This window comes from Myodes glareolus, chromosome 5, assembly GCF_982192425.1.
Source record: "Myodes glareolus chromosome 5, mMyoGla1.1, whole genome shotgun sequence".
Taxonomy (NCBI): Eukaryota; Metazoa; Chordata; class Mammalia; order Rodentia; family Cricetidae; genus Myodes; species Myodes glareolus.
The window spans coordinates 4,828,457-4,847,152 of NC_142030.1; positions in this window are offsets into that span (position 1 = coordinate 4,828,457).

Genomic DNA, 18,696 nt, shown 5'->3' on the forward strand with positions numbered 1-18,696 from the left:
CCTGAATCTGTGCCCTGACCCTCTCAGCCCTCTGGGAGTGACTCCCTCCTGAGCCGGGCCTCTTGGGTGCTCCCCTGTGCTTCTGGATACCTTCAGCAACCAGGAACCTGGCCTGCCCCTCCTCCCATTGTCTATGATACTTGAGACCAAGGGTTGCACACTGCCTGCTGCCTTTCTGTTCTCCTGGCCCGGCCAGCGACAGACAAAGCCCCGGGCAAGCACAGAGGGTTTACGATGGGAAAGATGACTCACCTAAACCAACTGTTTGCTGAGCAGCAAAATCGTGCTGTGTCCTAGAGAACCAAAGGGACAGGAGTGTCTGCTCCGTAAGAGGAGGGGAGCAGTGGAGAGGGAGGCGGTAGCCTTAGGTTCCCACCCTAAACAGTCAAGCTGGTATCAGTGTCCTATAGCTTCACCTTCAACTTCCTGAATACAGGGCAGAAAGAAGATGGAAACAGTGGAGGGTCAGAAGTACAGGGATGCTCGGGAAATACCATCAAGAGGATGGGCGGGTAGGGGCAGTAAAGTGATGATGGATGTGTGTAAGGACTTGAGTTTGACGCCTGCCCTCTCAACCCACAAAAGGAATGGTAGCACCTTCCTGTCAGCCTGCTGCTGAGAAATAGAGAGAAGCAGCTTCCTGGGCCTCCTTCTCAGCCAGCCTTGTCTAATTGAGTCCCTTGTTCCAAAAAGAGACCCCGTTTTAAACACAAACCAAGGTGAGGAGCTAGAGGGACGGCTCAGCAGTTAAGAGCACTGACTGCTTCTCCAGAGGTCCTGGGTTCTATTCCCAGCACCTCCACGGCCTCTCTTGCAGCTCACCTCTACCCGCTTCTCTGTTGGGCACTGAGATGTGGCAGATGGCTTCACAGCTCTTGCTGTCACAGGCAGTGCAGCACCCTGGATGCCACGCCTTCCCTCCATGCCTAGCCGTGTGCTGCAGAACTATGAGACACCATACATTGTTCCTTCTGTGCGCTCCTGCCGGGGTATCTTTGTCACCGTGCGAAGGGAAGCGACCGTTACCCAGCTCTACCAGGAACACCAGGAAGCAGCTGTGGAGAAATCGTGGCCTCCCACAGCCGAGAAGGACACAGTGAGATGCCACAGGGAAGGTCAAGGCCTCCAGCATGCTCTTTCCCGTGTGAATGAAGGGTTTGACAGACAGATGTGGATTTGAATGATCGGTGGGCTCCAGGAGGCCTGGGACCTCGACTCAAGCTCACTCATGCTTGCTTCAATCTAGACTTGTTTTTTCAGGTTTCGTATGAATCACACGAGAAAATCCCAAAGGAAGTTGGTCTGTCTGAGTGCATCTCCACTTCCTGTTAACGTCTGCGTGTTCATTTGTCGTTGGTCAACAACATGACCATTCTCTTGACTTTATAAACAGAGAACAGAAACTCTGATTTCAAACTGCTTATCAATCATGTAACTGCCTGGACCAGGGTCTCTACTCTCAGACCATTGTGTTGACCACACATTTTACAGCTCATTAGCCTTCTAAGATGCCACATGTGTGTCATAGAATACCAGAGAACTATTGTAAACAAAAATGTGAGCTGGCCTTGCTGCCCCGAGGCTCAGGACGTAAATGGAATGGAAGATGGACAGAAATGTAGAATTTACAGGCGTGTGTTTTTCTCTTGTCCTTATGATGAGGTATTTGCGCATGTGTGTACTCATGTGTGTGTATATATGTAAATATGTGTATGTATGTATGAATATATCTTGTGTGTATGTATATATGCATGTATGTATGTATGTATTTGTGTGTATGTATGCGTATACGTGTGTGTGTGTGTGTGTGTGTGTGTGTGTGTGTGTTAGGTTAGGAAGTATAGAGGATCCATATATGTTTGGGTGAGGAATGAGAGAAACTTCAATGCTGTACTTTATTTCCTGGAATCAGAAAGAGAAGCTGATGCTGCCCCTCCAGGGGTGCGAAGAGTGAGTAGAAGGGCCCCACAGGAAGGTAGCATCCTGTCAGTGGAAAATCCTCTTCCAAGGGAAGGTTAGTGGAGAAAGGAGGAGAAGAGGCTGGTGATGGAGGTGGACGCCCTCAGAGAGGCAGCAGGGACACAGGGTCCAAGAATGAAGGGATGGGGGATTGCAGACAGGAAAGTCAGCATGGGGAGGGCTGCATTTCTGAGAAGCAGACAGGCACTTTTGAAGGCAGTGTCCTGAGAACGGCACTCGCAGGAGAGAAGGTAGAGGAGAAGGGGTGGCAGGGGAGCCCCAGGCTCTGGTGCAGTCTTAGTAGATTCCTCACATACGCTATACCCCATTTCCCCTCAGAGTTCTTTCCTGTGTGTTCTGGGAGCAGCTCCTCCTGACTGCAGTGACCTTTTCCCCTGAAGATAGTCTCAAAGAAGAGAGTCAGCCACAAACTGCAGTCCATGCCATTGCAGTGAGCACAGTGGCTAGCTCTGCCCACTGTATTTCATTTTTCCTCTCCACTGGCTGATGCCTCTGCTGGTCTCAATTGGTCTTTGGCTGCCATGACCCCAGCTGACATTACTGGAAGATGAACTTCAAAGCCTTCCTCGGACGGCAACTGCTCTACGATCTAACTGTTAAAACTGGGCAAGAAGGAGCCGTGGGATGTCTAAGTATGTCATCTGGGTGCTGACATATCCCTCTCTGTAACAACAGATAACGCTGCATGAAGGTCGGGGGCAACATCCCTGCTGTCTTAACACATGAGAAACTGAAGGTGCCAGGCACTTTCCCTAAAGCCTCAGTTCAGTTTCCCCAGGGCCAGCAAATAAAATTATTCTCATAAGTGTATTTCCCTCCATGTTCTACACGTCTCCTGGGCCACCCTGGGCAATACACCTCCTTCCATGAGGACAACCAAGACGGTCCTCAAATCCTCACTGCTACCTTGCAGTAGGAGGTCTCTGCATCTTGCCCATCACCAGGGATAGGAACCTGCTGCCAGCCGAGTAGAAAACCAGCTGCAAAGTGACTTCTTACATCAACAGTGCCACTCAGGTCCCTTGGGCTAAGTGTCGGGGCTCAACCGGATCGCTTTTGGGAGCAACACCTATGAAACAAGTGTAGGCAGAGGGAGAAGTTGCGCTGTGCCAAAGACGGGATTGAGGGCTCAGGAGAAGCAATGGAGACCAGCACACTAGGATGTCCCTCTGAGCATCTCTGAGTTGGAGAAACAGGACAGGGCCCCGGGGCATGTCTTGTCAGCTTAGACATTGACAGTCCCCAGTAGGGCCTGAGAGCATTTGTAACACCCCTTGCAGAGCACTGGGCCTTATCCTCCATCTCAACAGGAGACCAGAGTGGGGCCTTTTAATGCCCACCACATGACTGATTTCCATGGCTTAAAATAATCAAAGATGAGGTGGAAGTCAATAGATTTTCTATTCAAAGCTCAGATGACTTCTGAGTTACTGAGCTGAAGGGAGCAATAAAAGAGGAATGCAGAAGTGAAGAGAAAATTATGAGTTGCAGGTTATTTTTTTGTCAAAGGTTTGGTTGAAATTCAGGAAGAAATCAAAAGCAAACCAAAGGCATGAGGATTCAGAGATGAACACGGGCAGGATGCGTGTATCCGGCCTTTTATTTCAATTGCGCAGTTGTGATAATTAGAAGCTTTGACTTATCATTTTAGATTGAAATTTAAAATTTGAACTGATAGAGAAAAGCACAAGGTGCGTGTATTAATGTGATATGTGTCACACTTATGCATTGTGGAATCAGATTAAAGCTCAGCCTCCTCAGTTACTTACCACTTCTTTATGGTGCAAAGATCCATAGTCAGTACACAGCCACCATCGATGGTCACCCTATTGTGCAAATGACAGTGCACCCAAAACCCTGTCTAACCAAAGCTTAGCACTATTGACAAACCTCCCTCTTCTTCCCTCCCTCCCTCCCTCCCTCCCTCCCTCCCTCCTTCCTTCCTTCCTTCCTGAGACAGGGTCTCATATAAGACTAGCCTGGAACTCACTATATATCCCAAGCTGACCTTGAACTTGTGATCCTCCTGTACCCACTACCCAGTGTGGGAATGGCAGGCTTGTGCCTTGAGTGGACAACTGTGGCTTTATGTGGCACTGGTGACTGAACCCAAGGCTTTGCACAAGCATGCTAGGCAAGCACTGTCCTACCTGAGCTTCCTCCCAAGCTCCAACTTCCTCACCTTATCAAAATCGCAAAGGTCTATTTTTCCTTAAATAAAATTGGCGCTTGAGATGACGCTAGGTTCATATTTCTGTGAGGCAGCAGTGGTGTGAGCCGAGTGGCCCTGCCCCTTCTACATGGTGCTAATGTTTGAGCTGGCCTGGTCCTGCCCTTCCAGGTTGCACCTCTGTGTGTGTGTGTGTGTGTGCGTTGCTGAGTCTCTGGAGACATTAGAAGCTTCATGACGACTGTGGACTGTGATATTCCCTTTGCACTCACTAGTAGGTCTTTGATTGTATCAACTGTGAGTTAGATGGGATCCCAGTACGTTGACTGGAAATATTAGTTAAGCATGTCTGTTGTGCTGGGGTCCTGGGATCTGAGATACAATGGTTAGTACATGGAACAAGCTGCCTGCTTGTTTTCTAGCGAAGAGGCAAACTCAACTAGTGAACACATAGTTTCAAATAGAAGAAAATCTGAACACGGTGTGGTGGATTGGATAAGAATGACCCCCATTGACTCACCAGGGAGTGGCACTGTTTGAAAGGATTAAGAGGTGTGGCCTTGTTGGAGGAAGTGTGTCACTGGAGATGGGCTTTGAGGTTTTCAAACCCCTTTCAAACCCTGAGATAGGTCCAGTGTCTCTCTCTCCCTGCTGCCTTCAGATCCAAATGTAGAACTCTCAACTCGCTCTCCAGCACCATGTCAGCCGGCATGCTGCCATTCTTCCTGCCATGGTGGTGATGGACTAGTCTCTGAACTGTAAGATGGCCCTGGGTAAATGCTTCCTTTATATAAGAGTTGCTGTGGTCAAGGTGTGAGTTGTGTGGCCACAGCAAGAGAGCACTGACTCAAACACAAGGTTGTAGAAAGTGATGTACAAAGGCTCAACCAAACCAACTGTAAGAACAGAGGAAGAAAAGCCAGGTGTGGGTGGGTGCACATACCCACCATAGCAGCCCTGGGGAGGCAGAGACAGGCAAACGTCTGGGACTCTCTGGCTAACCTACTTGGTGAACTCCCTATCACTGAGAGACCTTGGATCAGGAAGAAGATGATGGCACCTGAGAAATGACATCCGATGTCCTCTGGATGGAAGTCAATAGATTTTCTATCCAAACCTCAGATGACTTCTCAGCCTGGGTTAGGGGCAAGAGGGAATGATGTCAGGAAGTCGGGCAAGGCAGCATACTTGATGGGAAGAAACTGACCAGGCAGTAATCCCAGGGGCAAGCATGGCAGACAGCAGACAGAGGCATTGGCAAGGTACTGGGGCTGAAGTGGACTCGGCTTGCAGTCCCTCACACAGATAGAAGTGATAGAGGAGCAGGCAGATCATTCTTGGAAGAGCTATAGGGAGCGGGATGTGGGAATTAGGATTCAATGCTAAGAAAATCGGTGAGCCCCTGGAAGGGTTCTAGCTGGGAACAGCGGTGATGAGATGGCAGCTCTGTGCTCAGGGTGCTGTGGCGACGCTGTGTTGGCTTTGGTTGCAGTTGGGGTCCTCTTTACAGTGTCCGCTATGCTTCCACACCTCCATTGGTGCTGGAGACATCTGCCGGTGTCTCCGGAGGCTCATGAGGTGTGGAGTTATACCAGCAGCTGGGATGCAGTTACTGTATGGTCAGTGGCTGATGAGTCCCCATGAACAACGTGAGGGCTAGACCACCCCAGTAAGACCAGGCATAGGTAGCATCAGGCACCTGGTTTGAGAGGGTGTCAGTACAGTCTGGAAACTTCTCTGGGGCAATGCTTTATAAAATGGCAGCCCCTCAAACTGAGCTCAGAACTATGTGTCTCACAGAAGAAAATTCTTGGCCGTCTACCTGGGTGTAACTGCTGGTAGATTCCCGCTTTTCCTCTACCACACAGTCCCTCTTTATTCTGGGCCGATATTGAAGTGAGGCAGTGGATGCTGTGTGCTGGTTCCTTTTATCAGGAGGCCATGGTGTGTCTCTGTTCTACAGCTTCTTTGTCCCCACCCCCGCCATTGTGCTCAGACACTTCAGGGGGACATGGTCGCCCTGTGCTGGCTTTGGTTCTCTGATGTAGAAGGAAGTAGGCCACTCCCCTCTAGCCAGCTAAACTCATCAGAAAATTTCACTAATATCTGACCTTAACTAATGAGAACTTGATATTCAGACAGAGCTGGATTGCATGCCCGATCTCAAAATCTTCGCATGAAGGGGATCAGATATCTCCTTTATAAGTTTACGTTGATTACTTATTAGGATGTCAGGGTTTGGAGACGCAGGGCAATTAAAATTAATTTCACCATTACTTTTCAAGTTGTGATTACTAGGAATTTTCCCATCATCATGAGGCTGCCGTTTGATTCTTATTTGACAGTGCTGTTCTTGAGAGGCAAGGCAAGGGTCTCCTGCAGTTTCCGCACTGATAATTTAGAACTGGCTGTTAATCAGGGACTTGTAACAATAGGAAAATCTATTAATTACTTCCTACAATGCAATTAGATAACGTTTCCCTAACAAGCATGCCGGATGCTGTTCTAAGTACCAGCCTTGTGTGCCAACATGTACCCTCGATTCTCAAGGCATGGCGATGTTCACCCAATGGGATGTAGTATTCCTGGTGGGAAGTGATAGGCAGGGAAGGTGTCAGTATGGGAGGCACAAGGATGGTGGAAAAGACAACAAACCGAGACCCATCCTGCCCAGATCATAGCGGGATTACACTTTTTTGGGTTTGGTTTCATTTTTCCTCAATGATAGGCATTGAAACTAGGACCCTGGAACATGAAAATGCTGTGCCGTCAAGACATCTCCCTTGTCCCCATTTTTTTTAAATTTTAAATATTGAGACGTGGTCTTGCTAAGCTGCCCAGGCTGGTCTTAAACTCTCCCCATAGCCTAGGCAGACCTTTTTGGGCTTGCCGACACACCACCTCAGGCTTCCCAGCAGCTGGAGCTGAAGCGTGTACCATCAGGAGAGGTCAGAGTCTGAACGTGGGTTTTTGTTGAAGAAAACGTGTATAAAGCAACTCCCTTAGATCTCAGGGATTGGAGCGGTGTTGAAACAGAAGCAGCAAGAGCCAGTCTAGAGTGACAGGTCTTTATTTCCCATCTGAAGCTGTGAGAGCAAAAGTTTCCTGTTTACCGAAATAAAGGTGGCCTCTGTTCTGTGGCTGCAATGACACCTACGGACGGCCATCCCACCTCTTCCTCTGCGCTGACTTTGAAGGCATCGCTCCAGTATTATCTGAGATGTACACAGGACACCAGACCCAGACTCAAGTTCATGGGTCAAAAAACTTCTTTTCCTTTCCTGTTAAAACTTCCAGCTCCATCCATTAGAGCCCAGGGCGACTGACCCACGCCGGGTTAACGACAGCACTTCCTCCTGCACCCTCCAAAACAGAGTTCATGCTTACCTTCCAGTCCCCGCAGAGTCGGGGTAGAGGAAAAGGCGATGAGACAGCCTCTGGGCCGCTTCTCCTCATTGTTGTGCCGAGAGGACATTACAGCAGTGTTTCCTCTGCAGGGGGCCAGCAGGAGAAAGGAGCAGACAGGCACACAGGTGGCCCCTCTTGCCCACGGAGGCTGGACACAGGTCATCAGCTCTTAGCCTCCTTGGCTGCTTTCAGAGCCGCCGGCTCTGTCACGGAACCCCACTCATTCCCCATGCAGACACCACAGTCTCTTCTGACCCCTCAGAGTCTGAGCCAGCAGCATCTCATGGGGGATCGGGGTGAAGCTGAAGATGAACTGCACCTTATCCCCGATGCTCAGGCGTTTTTAATCCCCCAAAATGGAATTGGCGACTGTGGGCGCAGGCCAGTGGCAAGCCGTCGCCACACAGGTGCCTAGTTCTGGATTTGGTCTCTAGCCCCGGAGAAAGGGTTATTCCGTAGATTATAACCTGTGGTTATGGGTGTGCAGCACCACACCCAGCTCTCGGTCCACTGAGTTTTTTGCGAATGAGCACTGGGCTGAGCGAAGACGGCACGGGGTCGCTGCTATGGAGTTAAACATGGAGATACACACCAAGTGAAACAAAAAGGATATTGCCCATCACATGTTTAACGTCTGTTCATATCCTGTCCATCAACTGACATGGCTGTGGGGACAGCATCGTGGGGATGAGGCGGGCAGATTGCTCCAAGGCGAGGGTCAGGACTCCCATCCTGGTTGGACCCAGCGCCCACTAGGCTCATCTGAACGGGAGAACAGATGCAGTATGCCGGCTTCTGTGTTCTCTTCTGTACTAGACATGTAAATTCTTTCCGTGTGCGTTTGTCTCTTGTTCTTTGGTGTCTTTCCTCATTGTCCTCCCCATAGCCTCAGGCATTTGAACACTTAGTTCCCAGTTGTGACAGTGTTGTGGAGATCTGTTGGTGTGGCCTCGTTGGAGGAAGGATGCACTGGGGTGAGTTCTGACAACAGAAATCCTCACCGACTTTCCGGTCCCTCTCTGCTTCACGTTTGTAGTTTGAAGATGTGAGTTCTCAGCTTTCAGTTCCTGCTGCCGTGCCTGCCCCTTGTTACCATCGTGTCCTCCATCGAGTCCCCCACGGAACCACAAAGAAATATAAACTCCCTGTTTTTCTTAATCTGCTTTGGTCCTTGTGTTCTATCATTGCAACAGAAAGGTAATGAAGGTGGGAGAGAAACTCAGAACACTCTCCTGCCTGCCACCACATCTTGTTAGCACAGCTGCTGCCCCTATCGTCATTGACTGACAGACTCCAGCTTTTTCCTAGACTTCCAGTGTGGACTAAGGACCAGAGATTCTCCAGGAATCCTCCTGGCCCTCAGCACCAAATGGACACAGTGTAGTTACCTGGCTTCTTTGGGGGACTGGGCTACGGGGTCTCAATCTCTTCAGCACACCACTGTTGGACTCCCCGATTCCATGGTGTACGCCATTCTAGTAACATCCCCCTCCCCACAACACTTCCAATGCCGTCTGGTCTGTTTCCCTAGAGACCTGAAGAGGTCTCGTCAGTGCCTCAGGGGCAGCTGGGTCTGCTGAGGGCAGAGAAGCCCTGAGTTCTGTCTGAAGGACTCATCCTCCTCTTGTCAGTCAGGAAGGCTCCTCATAGAACAGTGTGAGAGATGAGAAGTGAGGACTGGTCAGGCAAGTGAAGCAGCGAGGGTGCAGGGCCAGAGGGACACTGGCTTACTCTAAGAGTGAGTGACTTTTAGTAAAGACTACATATGCGCGAATGCGCTCACACATACCCACCCCAGCACACATATAGGAACACAACCTCCTAGGAAAATCTATAGTTGTCCTTCAAACTATAGATGCCCTCAGAGCTGTAGAAATCATAAGGCGGTGAGGATGTCCCATGCCCCAACAGGGTGGTGTAATAGCTACTTTTCTAGTTGCTGTAATCAGATCCCTAGAAGAATCTCGAGGGAGGGATATTTTGGCTCACAGCTTCAGAGGGTATATAGCTCATCAGGCTATTGAAGGTAAGGAAGCTGGAGCAGGCTAGGCAATGTCAGCCAGAGCTTTGCAGGAGTTGGCCACATTTTGGTGGCACACAGGAAGCAGAGAAATCAGGGGGACTCCAGGGACAGATACCACCTCCAAGGTCCAGCCCATCAGTCCAGCTGGGTTTCATGTCTGAAGTTTTACATTACAACCCCAGATAGCACCACCAGTGCACACCAAGTGGCAGACACAAGAGGCTGTGGGGATGTTCCAGTCAGGGTTGCTCCTGGGAGTTCTGGCTCCCTTAAAGGGTATGTGATCTTCATGTATATGCTCTTTTCCTCATCCTTCTCACGACTGTGACCAAACGCCTAATAAAAAGATGGCTTGTGGGAGGAAGAATTGATTTTTGGATCCTGGTTAGAGAAGTTAGTTGGTGTCATCACTGTAGGGAAGACATAGTGGTTCCCTTGGTGGGAGAAGGTGGTAGGCTCCATCACTGTAGAGAGGGCATGGTGGTTGGTGCTCCTGCTTAGGGAAGATGGTAGACTCCATCGCTGTAGGAAGGCGTGGTGATGCCCCTGGCTAGAGAAGATGGTAGACTCCATCTCTGTAGGAAGGCATGGTGATGCTCCTGGCAATGGAAGCTGTGCCTGGCACACCTCACATCTCAGAAGATCAAGATGTAGAGAAAGAATTGTTTCGGTGGCAGTCATGTTTCTTCTTTCTCCCTTTCTATCCATTCTGGGATCTCTGCCCATGGGATGTCTCTGCCCACACCCAGGCAGGTTTTCTTCACGCAATAAACCATCTCTAGACCCCCCCCCAACATGTCGGACACACCCAGCTGTGTGCCTCATTAATGCCATAGGTATTTTTTAGAAGACATTTATTTATGTATCAATTTTACGTGCACGCAAGTATATGTGAATGTTTGTGTGCACACCATGTGTACAAGGCACCCAAGAAGGCCAGGAGAGGACATTGGATCCACTGGAGCTGAAGTTTCATGATGTGGGTCCTGGAACCAAGCCAGGGTCCTCTGGAAGAGCAACAAGAGCTCTGAACCCCTGAGCCGTTGCTTTGGTTCCTCCCTAGGTTTTCTTAATCCAAATCAACTGACAGCTGAAATAAAATTTGTTGGCAAAGAAGGTTTCTCTTTGCAAAAACCACTCAGCCCATCCACATATGGGCTGTTTTCAAACTCACTTCCGCAGGGTACCGAATGACAACCAAGTTCTAATTCAAGTCCTGCTACTGGTTACCTAGGAAGATTTGGAACAAGTGACTCTCTGTCTTTGGGGGGGGGTCACAGTTTTCTAAGTCATAAAGTACAACATGCATTGGGTTTAACAATCTTCCACTTCCCCACTTCCTTTTATCTATCTAAGGAAAATGGAAAAATCAGAAAAAAATAAAAACATCAAAACTGTTCTGGGAGGGAAAAATAACCTGGGAATAAACGATTTTGACCCTTTAAAGAAGACTGCTTTTTGCAGTTAAGATCTGGTAGTGTTTCAGATGACTGTCGGTCCCCAAACACCGAGTAATCAATGCGCGACACTTTCCATGCCCCGCGTGGTGTTTGACAGTAGACAGCTGGGCCGCGGGGCTATCCCGTTGCTGTTTTACACGTTCGCAGTCACTGGTTGAGTTTGTTATAAACAGCTCTGCTCTGTTTAGGGAGCTTGTGATCAATAAGGCAGATAATATTTTCATCATATTTGAGAGACTAACGCTGTGAAGGCTGCCTGTCAGGGGCCTCTGTTTTCTTAGCAACTTTGCAATTTCCTGTGGTCTCCCACGCAGGCTCTTTGCTTTGCTGGTCCCCTTCCTCTGTTCCAGGCACCAGAAGATTCATTGCCAGTCATTTGTTAGTGCGGCAAAAAATCTTACTTCTGGTAGAATGAGACAAGACAGAAGACAGACAGAGGGAGAGAGGGGAGGGGGGAGTAATGGCAAGATTTTCTTTTTTTCCGTATTTCCAAACAGTGGGAAAACAATGGAATGTTTGCCTTAAATTTTGTGTCTCCGCTGCAGTGATGAGAGAATTTCTTGAAGGCAAAAATCTGTCTTTTGTCTTATTGTTGCCATCTTCCATCAGAGGGAAATCTGCTCAGGCTGGCAGCTCCGCAGTATTATTTTTTTCAACTCAAATCTGTCCCTCATCCTAGCTGTGAAGTATCTTGATTCAAACGTGGCGATGGCTGTCAGTCAGGAGGCTCCTTTGGTCATTCTGTTTGTGACTTTCCACTCCAGGCTGTGGGGATGGGGAAACCAAGTCAGAAGGAATAGTTTGCATTCCTCTTGATTCTTTCTTTTGTCTTTTCTTCCCTACAAAGCCTTAAGTGATGAGGAAAGGCTTCCCAGCTTGGGACTTGGCAAGGCGAGTGCTTTCGCACCTGTGCTCACTTTGAGGTCACTGGGGTCATCCATAAGTTCCACCTCCTCCTCAGTCCCAGCCAGCAGCACACCAGTATCCTGGCTTGAAATGCTCAGATCTTGAGCATGATAGCAGTAGTATGTATCGGCACAAAAACTGCAACAGTCCTGATGCCACGTGTGGTCCACATTAGCTACTTGGTCATGTTTGGTAAGCAGACAACAGAATGAATGAGTGAAACTAGAGTTTAAGTTAGGATCTTTTTCATTTTAGGATTTACTGTGGGGTGGAGTCTCAGAGTTGAGCACTGCCCCAGTTAGGAACAGTATACTGAAGTGTATTTTCATGGTCCTCTGGAGCCTTTTTCCATCACTGCATTTTTAAAAAAGTGTATATGAGTGTTTTGCATGTGTGTGTACTATATACATAGCTCATCCTGCGGAGGCCAGAAAAAGGTGCCAGATTCCCTGTAACTGGGGTTACAGATAGTTGTAAGCTACCACGTGGGTGTCAGGAACCAAACCCGAGTCTTCCATAAGAGCAACAAGTTCTCTCAACTGCTGAACCATCTCTTCGGTCCCCATAGCACTTCTAAATGTGGCTTTTCTGTTTAACTTCTTTGTTTAGACCAAGTCCTGCTCTGTAGCCCAGGCTGAGCTTCAACTCTCCATCCTCAGGCATATGTGTTTGGAGCGCACTGCTTATACTTGCGAGCCACCATGCCTGCTGTGGTCTGGATTTTAAATGTCCCCCAAAGGCTATGAATTCAAGGTTTTGTCTCCAGCTCGTAGAATTATAGGGAAGCGATGGGACCTTTAGGAGATGGGACGAAGTGTGCCAGGTCACTGGACTAAACCTTTAGAGGAGACAATGGGACACTAGCCTCTTCCTGCCTCCTTCTCTCCTTGACCACAGTAACATGGATGGATTTACTCTCCCAGTGTTTCCTGCCTTGGTGCTCAGCTTCACCACAGGTTCAGCAGCAGCAGAGCCAGCTGACCACAGACTGCAGCCTCCGCAACCATGCTCCCACGCAGGCTTCCCTCCAGACAACCTGTGAAGTGATTCGTTTCATACATTCTGTAGCAGTGGGAGAAGGAAGCATTATACGGCCCCAAATATCAGTCAGCCTTGTCCCAAAACCTGAGGACTGCTGCTACCCTAGGCTGGAAAGGAGAATAACGTGCGGATATTATCTGCGAGGCACCCAGGTGATGCTCTGGTTTCCAAGATGGAAGGAAGTCACAGTGCAAGAACCAGAAAGCTGAAGATGATGACCCCAATACCCCAACATGGAGCTAGATTTGCGGTTCTCAGAAGCAACTGAGACATTCCAAAGGCAATTTAATTTTTTTCTTCCTTTTTTTGGTGTGTGTGTGTGTGTGTGTGTGTGTGTGTGTACACATGTATGTAGCTGTGTAGGCATGTGTGTGTGGAAGCCAGAAGTAAACCTTTGGTGTCAGGTGTTATAGGAGTTGTCCATCATGTTTTGTTTTGTTGTTTTGTTTTTGAGGCAGGGGTCTTGGTCTAGCTCACCAGTTATCCTAAGTTGGAAGATCAGTCCACCTCAGCAGGTCTGAGATTGTAAGCGTGTACCTCCACCCTCAAGTATTGTATTTGTAATTTTGGGGGGGAATGGAACTGGGATCCTTGCTTGAAAAGCAAGCCCTTCAACCATCTGAGCTGTATCCTCAGCCCTCTTGTCTTTTTTCCCTGATCTTTTTATCTATTTATTTTTCTGAGACAGGGTCTTGTGAGTCTCAGACTGGCCTTGAACTTACTATATAGCTGAAGATGACCTTGAACTTACAATCCTCCCCCACCGCCTCTACCTCTTGAGTAATGGGATTACAGGCATGTACCACCACACTTGGTTCATACATATTTTCCTTTTCTGAAACAAAGTTCTAATTCAGTCACAATGAATGAGATCTGAAACAATAGCTCCTGTTTGCTTTTATTTTACTTGAATATGTTTATGTATCATTAAAAGAAAATCTTCAAGATACACAAGTGGATGTCAGAGAGTCAAGGCCTGAGAAAACAGCCACACGTTCCGGGGCCTTGCATTGTAAACCTCAGAAACTGGCGAGGACAGTTCTGTCCAGGGACAGGAGCTTCTGAACCAGGGAAGGTCTAGGGGCTAGGGCTGAATCCTGGGATGCGAACACGTGATTTCCAGAGTCAGGCCGCCACTCGAGTGGGAGCAGAAAGCGGTTGGCTGGGAGGCTGACTCAGGAGACAGTTGAATTTGGAAAGAATGTTGTACAGCTCCGAGGCTGACTCGGGAGCCACTGGCTGGGAGGTCTTCAAAGAAGGGATGGAGGGGAGGACAGGACAGAGGTTTGGGGGCATTGGGCGGGGACAGCTCCATCCAGAACCTCACATGGCTCTCAGGGGGTGAGATTCTTTCTATGGAAACAATTGATTGATGACCAGGAGTCCTGAGAACTCCACTCACCAGGGAAGAGTGTCTTCTCTATGAATTTTTTTGGTTGGGTTGAGAGACTGCATCTGTTTAATTACATATGTAGTTTCTAGGAGGCTGACCTAGAGAATAATTCCGGCCCCTACAAATAAAGCGTGTGGTCTTCATTTCATTCTCTCTTCCCTCCTTTCCTTCCTTCCTTCCTCCCTCCCTCCCCCTCTCCCTATCTTCCAGCATAAGGTCTGTAAATACCGTGAGAGAATGATGCTTTGCAGTCTTCTTGATGGCTCCTCCGTGTCTCAGAAGAGGCCGCCATAGACTTGATTTTTCAATCATTCTCTCCACTCAGTCGTGACCTGAGGTTCAGATGAGGAACAGGGGCTCCAGAAGGCAGAGATAGATGAAGGTCCCAGCTGCAAATATGAGATGCCAAGTAGAGAGTTAGGAAGGATTTTCCCCGTGAATGTCTCTTGTTCCCTGTGTGTTTAGAGTCTGGGGGAATAGTTTGCAGAATTCTCTGAATGGGATGCCCAGGGTGACATACCCCCGTTTGTCCCCAGAGAGATCAAGTCATGTGGTGTGTTAGCGTGAGAATGCTTACCGACCCTGGTAGAGTGTGGAGTGTGGTGGGTTTTATGGAGTTTGAGAACACCTCTGGAGGTGTGTGGTATGTTAGCCAAGCTTCTAGCTAGCAGGGGTAACAGTGAACTTGACGTGTGCGTGTGGTTTACCCAGCACAGCCGGGAAGGCTTACCTCGTTAGATAGTGCAGCCATCACAAGGGCAGATGCTACTCATTTTTAATTTTATTTTAAATCTCTCTCTCTCTCTCTCTCTCTCTCTCTCTCTCTCTCTCTCTCTCTCTCTCTCTCTCTCTCTTTCAGATAGGGTTTCATATGTAGTCCCGACTGGCCTGGAACTCATAGGAATCCTCCTGCCTCTGTCTCCCTGGAGCTAAGATTAAAGCACTCCACGACACCTGACTCAGATGGTTTTCGTCTCCACTTTAAAAACGAAGCAAGCCCGAGAGACACAGCTTGTCCGGAACCACACAGTGTGAAGGTCAGGCTTCAGAGACCGGACTGCTGGCTGCCGCAGCTTCCGACCTCACTTCCTGGGTGACCCTCACCGGACACCCAGGGCTTCGGAAGTGCTCTGAGGAGTTCCTGCGCCATAGCGGGGTGCTAGCAGAAGAGAAGGGGCTGCGAGCTATGACAAGGGGTGACCGCAGTGGGGCTCTAGGCTGCAACCCTGTTACTGTCTTCATTTTAGGAAGGCCTTGGCAGTGTCTCTAACACTCCCACAGCCCTACTGCCTAATTGTTAACTTTTTGTAACTGCAGAGAAAATCAATCAACTGATTTGGGAGACAAGTGGCCCTTATGCTTTGAGGAAAGCTATTAGCACAACGGCTTTTTATTTGTTTCTTTCCCCATGAGGAAACGCAGGCAATATTTTCTGCTGTAGTTGAGAAAATTTGGAAAATATATAGAGAAAATAAGTCAGCCGCGTGCTGTCCAGTCAGGTATCTGGGTCCATTTCCTTCGTCCTTCCCCTCTGTGTGCCTCCTAACCATGTGCATCAAACAGTTGCTTTCCTTTCCGAATTAGCTCACACCCGGCTGCTCCGACCTGACGCTCTCTAAGGAGGTTTCCTCCTCTCATGCAGTTCCACAGAGAACGTTTTCACGCTGCTCAGTGTTCCCCAGCACACGTGACCATGATTTATTTACTGACCACCCCCCGTAGACATTAAAGTTGTCTGTGATGTTCCCTGGTTATAAATACACATCTTCCTCTCAGCTGGTCCCTCTCTCTGGTGCCAGCCTGGTTCTTGTACGTGTGTTTCTACCTTGTTCTTTGTCACCGGCTCCCCGCCCTGTGCCCCATTTCTGAGAACTGTCTCTGCTTGGTTTCTGTGCAAAGCTCCAATTCCTTCCAGGGACTAGAGTCCTGTCTTTGAAATCACTCTCTCCTTAACTGACTCGCCTATTGATAGGCCTGTCAGGAAGGCTGTGGGTGCTCCCAGCTCTGTCAGGAAGGCTGTGTTGGTGCTCCCAACTCTGTCAGGTGTTTGCGGGTCTCTGAATGACTGTGTGATGCCCCAAGGCTGGAGCTGTGGGACCTCTCAGGGCTTGGGGTGGTGTGGGCACTCTGGGCGGCCAACCTGAGCTATCTAGCTGCATATCACATTCCTGTTGATTCGATTATAAACCCCGCCAGACCGGGGAGGGGCATTTATCTCATTCATCTAGGGTGGCACTGGGCACACAGGCAATATTCATGAGGGGCCACTCCTGGAGTTCTGGGATGGGCCCACTGACACCTCAGCCTGTTGTCCTGTGTCAGGCAGCACTTGGAAGCAAAATGGCTGAAGTGCAAGGTTTGGGGAGGGCCAGGATAGAGCTTCCTGAGGCTCTGATGGGCAGGAGGGGGATAATGAAGGTCATAGCAGAGGACACAGGCAAGGGACGGAACACCGGGTGCTGAGAAGAAGGTGGCCGCTTACAGAACGAGGCTGAGGGAGTGTAAAGTATGATAAGAAAAGCCCAAGGAGAGGATGAAAAGAGGTTTGCACCAGAGGTCAAGGCAGATAATGAGAAACACTCCCGGTACAAGAGGAATGCCTGCCAGGGGAGGAGGCAGCCGCACCCCTTCCAAGCCAGAACAGAGGCAATTTATTGATGGACACCAGGGTTGAAAATTAAATGGATCTTTGCTTGGTATGTTCACAAAAGGAGGGCAGAGGACAGGTCCCACAAAGACACACATTTCTCAAGGGACAGAAAAGAACTGTCACAAAAGGTGTGGGGGGTGAAGAAGAGAAAACATCTTATTTCCTTAGCAGGGTGCTTGGCCTTCTGGGGCTGGCAGACAGGGTCCGAGTGGGACCTCAGTTGAGGAAGCCAATCTCTTATTGCTGGCAGTGCCAATGCTGCCAACTGTCTGGTGCCCGCATCTCTCCACAGGGACATGGTTTGTCACCTTCTGTTCCTGGGTCTGAGACAAACCACTCAACTCCTAACCGACCCGTCTGCCAAGTGAGGGCCTTGAGAAAGCTGTGCATTGGAAGTTTAGCTGGGTGCCTTCCTCGCTGAGGTCTGCAAGGAGTTGTTTCCCAGGAAAGGTTGCTTAGGGGAACACAAACAATACCGCTTGAAGGTGTGTGGGCAGGGAAACCGTTGTCTCCTATTGCGCCAGTATGGTCCAAGGCAGCCAGCCAAGTCTGAGGGAGCATGGTTGGAGCTCAGGTCAGGGACACTGAGGAGGATTTGGGGTTAGGGATTCTTGAGGGTCTCAAACTGTCACGTGTGGCACCTACTGCTTTTCCGGTGCGGGAGATGGCATTAAATTCTGTACGCCTGAGAAAGAAAGGTAAAGGTGGGGGCGGGGGGATGAAGCAGGGTCTCATGTATCCTGACCCGAGGCTAATTACTGATGGTGAGGATAATTTTGTGCGTCAGATCCTCCTGCCTCCACCAGTCCGGTGCAAATGAGAGGATAGGTGTGCGCCGCTATTCCTCGCTTGCGTAGTGCTGGTGATCGAACTCAGGGCCTCATGCATGCTCGGCAGTCACTTTTCCTACTGACCTATCTCCATAACCTAAGCAAATGGAAGCTTCTATGGCTGATAGGGGCTAGAGCCGTTGCTCACGACCACACTAGGCCTTGTGATGGCCACCTTGCACATCAGCTAATTTAAAGCTCACACGATAGTACAGAGAGAGAACAACGACCTCCATCCCACACGGAGAAGCTGAAACAGAAGGCGTCTGTGTCCATGGGTTCACAAAGCTTGGTTCGTAGCCACCCAGCAAAGCCACGATGGTCCACTCAGCTGTGAGTGTTCCTGTCTCCTGACCACACAGTGTGCGTGCTAGGTGAGGCCACACACAGGGTGTGGTGTGCTCTCCTCTTCACTTCTGCTCAAAGAACTTACTGGAAAGCCAAACTCACTCAGAAGGAAAAAGCCAAACCCTGGAGGTAAACACAGGCCAGCAAGAGTTGTGCATGGGAGAATGGCTCACAATTTACAAGGAAAGGAGGTGTGAGTCATAGATTATATAGTTATGGTTTTAAAAAAAAAAAGATTTGGAAATTTAGAATAATCTTTGTTTGGGAGGTAAGAAACGAAAGCCGAGGGTGTTAGATTTCTGGTTTTTATTAGGAGAGACTGCTCTCTGGGCGGGACGGGGGGGGGTTCAATTCTGGTATCTATGGCCAGTTCACAGTATCTTGGGACTCTTAACCTGCTACAAAAGCTATAAACCAGTAGGCTAAAGAAGCCCCCACTCCCGACCTACACTGTGACCACTTTAGAGAAAAGCAGGCAGGGAACACA